The following is a 12,254-nucleotide window of genomic DNA, read 5'->3' as shown; positions in this document are numbered from 1 at the left end:
GGGAGGGAGGGAGGGAGGGAGGGAGGGAAAAGGGAGCTGGTGGAGTTTCATGGAGGAAAATGCTACTTCCATCCAGAGGAGAGCTGTACCCACCTGTCCAGCTCCCAGTCACCACGGGTCTACACAGAGTACTCTGAATGACCTGTGTGAAGAGGAAACTAAAAGGTTTCAGGACATTTAGTTTTATTTAATTTTTAAAGCTGTGATTGGTTTGCTGGGAAGCTTCCAATGCTTGGAACAACGGAAGTATTTGCATCTGGTTTTGAACTTGACTTTTCAGGAATTCTAAATATAAATCAATTATTTGTGATGGGAATTTAGTATGTAAATGCTGAGGGCTGTCAATATAAAATCTTGAGGGAATTTAAACAGTCAGAAAGTGTGCCCTTTAGATACAATGATCTAAGTAAGAAAATTGGTAATAATTTCACTTGTTTTTTTCCTCCCCCCCTCCTCCAAATGTGGCTACAAGAAAGACTTTTTCCTTTTGGTTTGTTCAGATAGGGTCTCTAGTCTAGGCTGATGTGAAATTTGCTATGTTGACCAAGCTGGCCTCCTGCTATACTCAAGTACTGGGATTGTACGTGTGAGCCACCACACCTGACTCAGGAAGTTTCAAAATACCCAAGTAGCTAATTTGTTGTTGTTGTTGCTGTTTGTTTGTTTTTGTTTTTTAAGAGTTTCTTGCAGCCCAGGCTGGCTTCCAATTCATCATGTAGCTAAGGATGAGTTTGAATTCCTGATTCTCCTGCCTCTGCCTCTGCCTCTGCCTCTCCAGTGTTAGATTGCAGACATGTGCCACAGAGCCTGGTTTATGCAGTCCTGGGGATCAAACCCAGGGATTCCTGCAAGCAGGCAAGCCCTCCCCTGTCTGAGATTCCTTTCTAGCATCTTTTCTGTTTGTCTGGGGTTTGTTTGTTTGTTTGTTTGTTTGAGACAGTCTTGCTATATAGCCCAGTTGGCTCAAATACGGACTCCTCCTGATTCAGCCTCCTGAGTACTGGGAGTCACCATGCCTAGGCCAATGCTGAGCTACAACAAGCAGTCTGCCTGCCTGCTATGGTTCAGCGGTGAGGGCAGGCCAGGCAGTGAGTGAAGTGCAGGAGGTGGAACCGGAAGACCTGTTCCAGCCGGGGTTCGCGGGTCTTTTATGCCTTTCTGGAATGCCAAGTGTGGAAGTGGCACAGCCCCCCGGGAAATCCATGCTTTCCTGCTAGACACATCTTCTAGGTAACCCTTGTTCCCCTTGTCTGTAAGCCTTGTCTGTAACCCTTGTTAACCCTTGTCTGTAAGCCCTTGTCATCCCAATCGCATGTGGCTTGAAGGTGTGAACCACTGTGCCCAACTCCACTTTAACCATCTCTACCTGAAAAACGTTTCTTTCTCCAGAGAATACAAAATGGGATGGAAAACAAGCGATAGCAATTTGTTTTCAGCTGTAAGATGTCAAAACAAACAAACAAACAAACAACAAACCCAGAGACCGAGGACAAAATCAACGGGAGACAGGACCTAAGTTATCATAGGTGCCCTCCGAGGTAAGAGAGCTGACCAGGCAAGGAAAGCTTTCACTTTCAGCTAGCACACAGTCTTCTTTAAAGCACTATTAAATAAGTGAACCATCGCACAGCCTGGAGGAAAGGCTAGTCTTCCCTGCGGCTTGGTGGATGTTGTAATCAAACGTGCAATTCCTGCCTCTGCTCCCAAAGCTGGAAACCCCCATGAAGTAACTGCTGTGGAAACATCGGCCAAAAACATCGGTTTAAAAGAAACCTAAACATAGCTACTTACTGCTGTCTTAGAACTGTAAACGTGTTCCCTTCTGAAACAGGAAACGTTAACTTTTAGAAGAGAGGAAGCAAATTTAGCAGGCAGGGACAATCCTTGTGTGAGGGTGGCAGATGGTGAACCGGTCTGGGTCTGGGAGCATTCTTACATGGCTTAGGGCCAATAACAGCGCCAGCATCCCACCACCACCACCACCACCACTACCACCGTCTTTCTCTTCCTCCTCCCTCCCTCCCTCCCTCAACCCTCCCTCCCTTTTCCACTTTATTTCACACAGGGCAAATGAGGGGGAAGTATGACTTAACAGACAAGGATCCTGATTTAAGGACCCCCACAAAGTGAACTGTTACCATTTTAGCATCTATAGGAAAACGAGTTCTAATTCCTGAAGAACTGACTCCGGGCTCACGGATTTCTTGCACCTCAGTGCACCCCCCCCCCCAGCCCCTCCGCCCTTTAGTGCTAGTATAACGCATCTAGTTGTCCATCCCATGGATAATTTACTCTGTAGGCCTCATTTCTTTGTCAAGCATGTCCAAACTTGAGAGCTGAGTCTTATGCGGTTGGCCTGTGTTTTCTCTTAACTAAGTTTCCACCCTTAACACAACTCAGTGCTGCTATTTCCTTTTCTAGATTGTTCAAGTCACTTAGTCCTTTGACTTAGCTGCCCATCCAGTCTGGAGTGGCCAGAACATACAGTTAGACAGCTCAGCGGCAGACAAAGGACGGCACATCTTTGTCTTTTGAGCTATCTATACGTGGGAAAATGGACTGAGAACCTAGACAAAAAGTCACAGGTTTTTACTTAGAAACCAGAACGAGTCTGCTGATACTCTTTTAATGTTAAGGCCAAAAAAAAAAAAAAGATCTTAAAAAAATGTATAGGTATTAAGAAAACAAACAAAACCTCAGGCCAGGAGAGGGCTTGCATGTTAATCCCAACATTCGCCAAGTCTCTGTGAGTTTAAGGCCATTCTGGTCTACACAGTGAATTCTAAGACAATAAGGGCTGCACAGTGAGGCCCTGTCTCCAAGGCAAAACAAATAAAATGAAACAAACAACAACATAAGCCAGCCATGGAGGCTGAGGCAGGAGGATTATGAGTTTGAGGCACAATCTGAACTATGATTTAAAAAGGGAAGGGGGGGGGGGAGGGAGGAAGGATCAAACTAAAAGAGCCAGGACCTTCAGAGTTCTTAGGCAAGTGTGTGCTCCAATACCCCACGGTTTCCACAAACTAAAAACACAAAACAAAAACATGAGTTGCTTCTGTTTAAAAAATCTAACTCAACAACCTAGGGAGAAAAAGCCATAAGCACAGAAACACAACGATAAGCTGCTTCTGCAGGGGACTGGACAATCCCGCACTCTGTGTATAAATAGATAGGAAATCCCTTTTACTTTTCTCACCTCCTAAATAATTAGGGTATTTTTGCTGCAAGAAAATGGAAAGATCAAGATGAATATATCTGAACCTATGAATGAATCGGCAGTGACTGATTCCTAAAATTGTGGCGGTTATGAAGTCTCTAAGTGTTAATATATGCATTTTGCCAGCTCTCCACTTAACTAGTTCTCGGAGTAACGTGATGCTCGAGATGCAAGGCTCCGTGTCTCTCCGTGTCTCAGACCCCCACAGGGTGACTCCACCCCAAGTCACATAGTATCTTTTTTGTCTTCAATTTTAAACATTTTATAGGGCCAGTGTTCCGGTGCTGGACAAGCTTTGGAGTTTTGCTTCGTTGGTTGGTTTGTTTGAGACAGGGTCTCACTGTGTATATCATCTGGCTGGGCTTTAACTCAGAGAGATTCCCCTGCCTCCACCTCCCAGGAGGGGTAGGTACCTTCAGACCTGGTTAGGTTTTGTTTTGCTTTATGTGTGTGTATGTGTGTGTTCAAACATACATACATACGTACATAGATACATACAGGTGATAAAAAGGCACGAGTGGACATCAAAGTTCTCTCAAAAGTGATAATAAATGTTGACTTTACTGTACTTTCACATTGTTTTAAAGTATACCAACTCTGTGCCTTACTATTATGCCCCTGCTTTGCTGTGTGTATGTTTTAAAACTATGCAGCTGGAGCCCTAACTGAAAACAAAAACAAAAACAAAAAACAAAAATGGCCAAGTGCAGATCCCAGCCCAGCTGTTTCTGGCCATGAGACTGCTCAGTCACCGTGTGGCGTTGTACACATGCCTTTCCCCTGTACCCACATACATCAAATGGGGACAATGGGTCCCTTCATTGTACTATGAAAGGAAATGTGAGAGAAAGAGAGACGGACAGAGAGAGAGAGGGAAAGAGAGAGAGAGAGAAAGAGCGCGCACATATATTGGGCACATAGTAAGTGTGAAAATGAGAAGAAAATTATGGCTAAAAGCAAGTGGCTTGGGAACACTGCAAACTGAGATGCAGGGAAGAGTATCAGAGGTACAGGGCCGCTCTGTGCACAAGTGGCTGCCTGGAAAAGTGAATTCTTAAACTGGGCATAAAGAAATGACACAGGGGGCTAGAGAGATGGCTCAGCTGTTGAAAGCTGCTGTTCTCAGAGCACCTTGCTTTGACTGCCAGCACCAACATGGCAGCTTACAACGGTCTCTATGCCCTCTTCTGGACTCTATAGGCACCAGGCATGCACTTGGTGCACACACCTCCATGCGGGCAAAATACTCATACACGTAAAAAATTAGCAAAAGCTTCAAAAAGAAAGAGAATGACACAAAGATGCTGACTTTAGACCTGGGCACCAAGGCATGTCCAGCCACAAACATCTTCACAGAGCTCGTGGCTGAGCAACTGCCACCCAGGACCACAGGGTTAACAGCTGGAGACTGTTCTAGCAACCAGGCACATGCAGCTTGGTGGTGCACGGCTTTGAGTTAGGTGAGCGTTTCTGCATTAACCGCTTTATTTCAGGTAACTGGTACAATTTGAGCTGTCTGATCCTGTTTCCACAGATTTCAATCGTCAGGCATCATATAAAGTTCTTTCTATGGTTTCTACATTTAAACTGATGATCATCATAAGCACTATGCAACCACGTACAATAATTTTGAAACTTTTGAGTTAATTTTAGACAAAAGAAAATTGTTTTTTTTTTTAAAGAGGTATAAAGAAAGTCCCTGTCCCTCACTTCCTCCCTTAATGTTAACATCTCTTATAACCATCATACAATTCCCCAGAGCAGGGAATGAACAAGGGTACCACATCACTAACTAAACTTCAGACCAAATTTGCCACTGATGTCTTTTTTATAGGATCTGATTCAGGACTCACGTTTAGTAGTTCCTCAGCCTCCTCCTATGGGTAACAATCCTTCCTGACAGATACGAACTTAATAAGAAGATCAAAGTATTATCAGTAAGTCGTTCAAAATTACAACACTTGATATAACACTTAGAAGGAAACATCATTTCATAATTCTCTTGCCAAAAATGAATAAATGTATTCTGGGAGGATGTCAGATTAAGATCACGGGGGCTGTTCTTGTAAAACACAATTTGCGACTCTTTACAAGCGCCACTTCTATATTTTAATCTGTGTGCATGTGGTGTGTATATGATAGTGAGCACGTGCATAGGTGAGTTCATGTGAGTGTAGGCACACATATGCCACAGCACACACATGGAGGACAGTCCCTAGTGCTGCTTCTTGCTCTCCACCATGTTTGAGACAGGACATCTTGCTGTTTAGTGTGTAGTCCAAGCTAGCAGGCTTGTGAGAGTCAGCACATTCTCCTGCCTCTGCCTCTAATCTCAACATGGGAACATTCAGGTCACAAAGGAGCACTACTACCTCCAGCTTCTGGTCTTGAGCTCCAAACTCAGGTACTTAGGCCAACTGCTTTACCCAGTGAGCCATCATTATGGCCCTGCCTGCCTGCCTGCCTGCCTGCTTGCCTGCTTGCCTCCCTCACTCCCTCCTCCCCTCCGTCCCTCCCTCCCTCCCTTCCTTCCTTCCTTCCTTCCTTCTTTCCTTCCTTTTACTTTTTAAGAGTCTTATGCTTCTCCAACTGGGCCATCCAGGCACATAACTATTTTAAATTATGTACAGATGATCTTTTGTGTGTATGCTGTAGGTGTTTCTGTGGTGGATGCATGCACGTGTGAATGTGTGAGCACATGTGTGATGTTGAGTGTCTTCATTTGATCCCATCTTGCTTTCTGACCCAGGAATTCTACCGAATCTGGTCTGTAGCTCATCAATTTACCTGGACTGTCCAGCCAGTGAGCTCAGGGATCTATTCATCTCTACTGCCCCAACACTGGGGTCTAGATAAGCCAGGTTACCTGATTTACATGCTTGCGCTAAGTGACTTTACACACTGAGCTGTCTTCCCCAGCATGTAAGGTAAGGTATATTTATGATGAATATCCATCTATGATAAGATACCAAACTTTGGCTCCCTTTCCTTTAATTCTAATTAAGAGGTGGTTCTCATTTATCAACAGTAACTAATTCAAGTTTCATCTGAAAACTCAGTCTTTTCTACTAATTTTTCTCATGATCACTAGAATGTTTATTTCAAAATCACTGTGAGGTAACTACTCTAGCCGGCTAGCCTAGAAAGCAGATCTATTTTTCTAGGGAAAAAGTATTTCTAGGTCTCTGGCTGAGATGTGAAAACTGCATTGACTAAGTCTCCCCTCAGTCTGATGAGCAAGAACACCTTTGTCTCTTCCCTGGTCTCTCCTCTCGAGATTTTTCTGCTTCTATTGAACAGTGACACGGGTCATTAGCGACCACCAGGTCTGGAAATGTCCCAAGCACCAAGCCTGCTGCTCCTTTCTCTTCCTCTAATCCTCAATTCTTATCTTGACAACTATTTTTGGAGTCCCTGGTTTTAGGACATGTTTATAGACCTCATGGCTTTCCAGACTCCACTTAGGGATTGTGCCGCACAAGTGAAAATCTATCCCTACTAGGATGTGCTACCTGGATGATCCTGGGGATCCTCCCATTTTATATATTATATTTTTAATATAAACTCTAAAGGTTCTAGAGATGAGGGGGCCTGGGATGAAGGAAGAGGTAATTCCTAGGGTTGCTGGGGCTCTAAGAAAGGACTTGAAATGAAAGTGGCCAATAGGGAAACAGTGGGCTAAGGAGGGAGCAGTTTCCTTGCCTGCTTCTCCCCCATTGGCTATGGAAGGTCGCTTGGCTTCCATCTGATACAGATTCCTGCGGCATTAAACATCAGCTCTGGCTGACTGACATCAGCTCCTGTCCATCTCAGTCAAGTGTCAACACCAGATCTGTCACCTTTCCCCTTGGTCTTTCCCCTCACCTGTGGGACATGCACTGGATGCTCTGAGAGTTGCTACACAGAAGGTAAACGTGACCACTAGAGACCATACTCAGCCTCCTGCTCTAATCTTCCTTTGTCAGGGAAGCCTTGGTATTTGAGTTGTGGCCAGGCCTCTGAGGTCTCCCTTCCTTCCTATTGCAACGGAGCAGGAAGGAATTCTCCTGTGCTGTTTACCTCTGCTACTGACCCTCACTCTTATAGGTTGTTTTAAGTGGCTAAGATAGCATTACACACACTTTTGGATCCTTGTTTTCTTCTTTAAAAAGAAGATGTGCTCTCTCTTACTGAAATACTGTGGAAGTGGAGACACGCTGTACACTTTACGGCACACTGCAGACAGCAAACAAGTAGCAGCCATGATCTGGGTCCCCACCCATCCATCCATCTATCCATCCATCCATCCATCTATCCATCCATCCACCTCTCCATCCACACCCATCCATCCATCCATCCATCCATCCATCCATCCATCCATCCATCTACCCATCCATCCATCCATCCATCCATCCATCTATCCATCCATCTACCCCTCCATCCACACCCATCCATCCACCCACCTATCCACCCATCTACCCACCCATCCAATCACCCATCCATCCATCCATCCATCCACTCACCCACCCACCCATCTATCCATCCACTCATCCACCCACCCATTCACCCACCCACCTACCCACCCACCCATCCATCCATCTGCCTTGCCACCCAGCCACCAATAGGTACAGATGCAAGGTCAGAGGTGGGCAACAAATCTGGAAGGACACCGTTCTCTGGCCACACCTTCACTGCTCACTTCTCTAGGCATTAAAAGCAAGAACTAGGAAGCTGAGACCACAGGGAGAAAACAAAGTGTATGTCTCAGGCAGAACAGGAAGCAGGGGAATGACAGGACTCTTATTTACCTTATTTATAAAGAAATATACTCGCCGGGCAGTGGTGGCGCACGCCTTTAATCCCAGCACTTGGAGGGCAGAGGCAGGCGGATTTCTGAGTTTGAGGCCAGCCTTAAAAAAAAGAAAAGAAAAGAAAAAGAAAAAGAAAGAAAAGAAATATACTCAATGGGGGGAAAACACTAAACTCATAGCTTCTCTAAGTGTTAAAAAAGTTATTCTTGTCTTGAATGCAAAAGTCAGTTACGTTGGATATAATAAAATATTGCAATCACAACAATGTCCTTCCAAACTCCTTTGTTACATTTCTGAGTAGATCTCTTCCGTTGGAGAGGTCTAGCTAACCTTTAGTTCAAACTGGCAAACCGCATGTAGTGGAATGTTCCCTACAACTGGTTATTTGAGTCAGAGTCTATTAAAATACCAGGAAGTCCAATGCAGTATCATACCTTGCACACATGGCTCTTCTCATATTCACGTGCAGAACTTGTCCCTTGAAGCGCAAGACCCTCCAGCTAGACCAGGAGTGGTATGACCCACATCTGCTTCCCGGACCCTCTCCCCTGCCCACAGCTGCCTTGTTACTGAACTCACGAGCTGTTTGTAACGCTGCTGCTCACTGCTACTCTCTTGCATGCTTCTAGTCCCTAACAATAGCCATGCTGTTTTCCAGCTTGGAAAATTAACATGAACATCGCCATCACCCTGGCAGTCATGTTCCGCTCTGGGTGGCCAACAGTAGGCAGCGCATAGAGCTGCCTTTGTTGGGAGGAAAATGCTCTCTCTGAAGCTTATGGTGACACTGAAGTTGTTTTGTACTACATACTGTTCCTGGCTCAAATACATGCAAAAGACAGCAAACTCCTGGAGAAGTGCAGAGGAACAGAAAGGAGGGCAGTCTAGCCAGGATGGTTACAGAATGCAAACTCGCCCTGTGTTTGGAATTGTTTTTCCATTTCATTTCATGTATGGGTGTTTTGCCTCATGTATGTCTGTGTACCATGTATGTGCCTAGTGCCCTCAGAGACCAGAAGAGAGTATTGGACTGGAGTCAGAGATGGTTGAGTCACATGGAAGTACTGGGAATTGAACCCGAGTCCTTGGTTCAGCAAAAACAGCCAGTGCTCTCTCTCTCTCTCTCTCTCTCTCTCTCTCTCTGTCTCTCTCTCTCTCTCTCTCTCTCTCTCTCTCTCTGTTTTGTTTTTGGTTTTTCAAGACAGGGTTTCTCTGTGCAGCCCTGGCTGTCCTGGAACTCACTCTATAGACCAGGCTGGCCTCGAACTCAGAAATCCACCTGCCTCTGCCTCCCAAGTGCTGGGATTAAAGGTGTGTGCCCCCACCGCCCAGCAGAAATACATTTTCAAAATAAAATAAGTTGACAGCTTCGACATGGGTTAATTATGTACTAATATGATTAGCTTGGCAGTGGATTTCATAAAAAGTAACATTACAAGACAAACAAGTCTGGTCATACATAAAATAATGTTGATGTACTGAGTTTCCTGGGTTAAAAAAAAAGCAGACAATGACTATTATTATATCTGATAATTTTTCTTCTAAAAAGGTAGAGAAATATTCAGCTCAAACTCTCTGTAGTTCAAACTCAATCAATTTCCAAAAGCAATAAAAGCATAAACTTTAAAACCACTCAGTTTAACAGAGCAAAATACACGATAGACTTAACGCAGCCGGTAAGAGTCTATTAAGCGCAGGAACAGGTTGAAGACAGCTGACACCAGACCAGCATGAACTGGTACAGTAGCTCCAACTGTCAGTACCATTTATCAGGAGCTGAGGTCATGGCTCAATGCATCAAACGTTTGCTTGGCAAGGGTGAGGACTGGACCCCACATCCCAGAACCCACAGAAAAGCCAGGCAGACATGACAGAGCTCCCATAATCCCAGTGCCAGGGCATCCTCAGGGCAAGCTGGTAACTAAACCAGCTGGAATTGGCAAGCTCTGGGCTCAAGAGAACCTGCCTCAACCAATAAAATGGAGGAATCCAGAAGACACTCAACATTAACTTCAGGCCTCCACATGCACAGAAAGAGAGACCGAAAGCTGTCTCTCTTTCTCTCCCTTTCAGACACTTTATCACCAGAAGTTCTATACCACCTGTGCGTGTGAGCTGAGCCGCAGTTGGGACTCCACCCCTTCTGGGATGCCAACAAGGCACGGAACCATGACTCATAATGGTTCTGTCCAGCGTAGGGAGGCCTATCAGATAGCGGGGACTACTGAAACTGACCCTTGTTTCTGTGCGCATGCCCAAGGCTGCAACGTCTGGGACAGTACATATCAAACACGAAGTGATGCTTATAAAATGTGACCCCTGACAGATCTATTTCAGATACCAGACAGCATAAGCAGAATGCGGTTTTTGAAACATCTTCTTATGTCAAACTACCAGAAGATTAAACTCTTAAATTCAGAAACAACTTTTTTTCAAAAATCACCCTCACTCTGGGGCTCTTTTTGGCAACAAGAAAATGCACATTTTTCTCTGTTTTAGTGGACTTTTGTGTTTTTATGATTTATTTCTAGTTTCTATTTGTTTCCTTCATTGTGGTCTTATTCAGGGTCTGACAGACAGTTCTGACTTCTGGGTCAGCATTTTAATGTAAGGAAGTCACAGTGTTAAAAATGTCTTAACAACAACAAAATTCACTAACAGCTCTCTAAAACTACTGTGCTATATAAAAGAACAGCAGGCACTGTACCAGCACAGCTTAAAGGCTCTGGGTTTGGCTATCGCTGCAGGCACTGTACCACCACAGGTTAAAGGATCTGGGTTTGGCTATCGCTGTCTTCAGCCCTGGCCTGTTATTTTGGACTCCTGGCAATCTTTCCCATAGGGGTGAGTCATCTGTCTTCTCTAACCTCAAACAGGATCCTGTTATGTCACGCTGATTTCTAATAAAAGGAAATGTTACAGTTTCCATTTCTAGTCCACTGCTCACAACTGAACTGAAGAAAAAAAGACCTTGGTACTAACAATAGGTGACTGCACATTTCTGAAATGTATCAAATGGAGAGTCAACATTATACTCAGATAACTTGCATTAATCTCTTTAGATCTGAAAACTGTATTGGGAATTTTAGGAATCAGCCATAGAGCACCTACAGATACACCAGGCGGATACACTAGGCTCTACCTCTGAGCTACACCCTCAGCCCCAGCATTTTAAAGTCAACAACCATTTGGAAGCATTACTAACTAAAAGCTCAAATGGATCACAGTTTTTGGTTTTTTTTTTTTAAGATTTATTTATTTATTTATTTTATGTGAGTACACTGTAGTTGTCTTCAGACACTCCAGAAGAGGGCATCAGATCTCATTATGGATGGTTGTGAGCCAGCATGTGGTTGCTGGGATTTGAACTCAGGACCTTCAGAAGAGCAGTCAGTGCTCTTACCCACTAAGCCATCTCTCCAGCCCCCAGATCACAGTTTTTATTGTCAACTTGACACTACCTCATGTGACCTGGTAAGAAGGAACCTCAACTGAAGACTGGCTAGGGATCATGTCTGTCTTGATTACTGACTCATGTGAGGAGGACCCACCCCACTGCGGGCAGAGCTATTACTCCTCAGGCAGGTAGTCTTGGGGTATATGAAAAAAGTGAGCAAGAAGCAAGCCAGTGGAGAGGAGACACGGCATTCTTCCATGGTCTCTGCTTCAGGTCCTGCTTGAGTTCCTGGCTTCCCTTAGTGACAGACTGTGACCTGTAAGCAGAGATAAGCCTTCCTCCCAGGTTGCTTCTGGTCACAGCGTTTAATTACAGGAGGAGAAAGCTCAGCAGAGCACACAGATGATACTTTTTTTTTAAGACGGAAATTAGACTCACTTCCTGGGATGTGCCTTTAAATTCAATGGGAAATTTTGAGTAGGTGGACCTGGAATATAAAACAGAAAATAGTCCAACTTGAGAAATAACAACAAAAGAAGCTAGTAGCACTGGAAAGACAGAATATGAAGCTTAGGAGGCTGGAGGGATGGCTTGGTGGTTAAGAGAACAAACTGCTGTCCCAGAGGACCTGAGTTCAGTTCTCAGCACTCATCCTGGCGGCTCAGGATCACCTGTAGCTCCAGCTCCCAGTGCCCCGGACGCTGCCTGCCTCTGACGATGACACTTGTACATGCCCCAGACAGACACACATGCAAATACGTGATTGAAAATGATAAAAAGTCGATGGTGGTGCACGCCTTTAATCCCAGCACTTGGGAGGCAGAGGCAGGTGGATTTCTGAGTTCGA

The 12,254-nt window shown here is 44.8% G+C and overlaps 1 protein-coding gene across 8 annotated transcripts in view; it reads right to left on the bottom strand.

The window, feature by feature from the left end:
• Nucleotides 1–12,254, bottom strand: part of Art3 (ADP-ribosyltransferase 3) — an 82,581-nt gene that overhangs the window by 35,226 nt on the left and 35,101 nt on the right. The window contains exon 2 of one of the 8 annotated variants that reach the window (XM_031391006.1): nucleotides 94–142. The exons of 6 other annotated variants lie outside the window; for them this stretch is intronic. The gene's annotated coding sequence lies outside the window, so the exon portion shown is untranslated. Of the gene's footprint in view, nucleotides 1–93; nucleotides 143–8,444; nucleotides 8,554–12,254 lie in introns of those variants that run through there. One more of the 8 variants, XM_031391007.1, reaches the window with a different exon arrangement.

This window comes from Mastomys coucha, unplaced genomic scaffold (assembly GCF_008632895.1).
Source record: "Mastomys coucha isolate ucsf_1 unplaced genomic scaffold, UCSF_Mcou_1 pScaffold22, whole genome shotgun sequence".
Taxonomy (NCBI): Eukaryota; Metazoa; Chordata; class Mammalia; order Rodentia; family Muridae; genus Mastomys; species Mastomys coucha.
The sequence above is the reverse complement of the archived record's forward strand: the minus strand, read 5'-3'. Positions and strand labels throughout refer to the sequence as shown.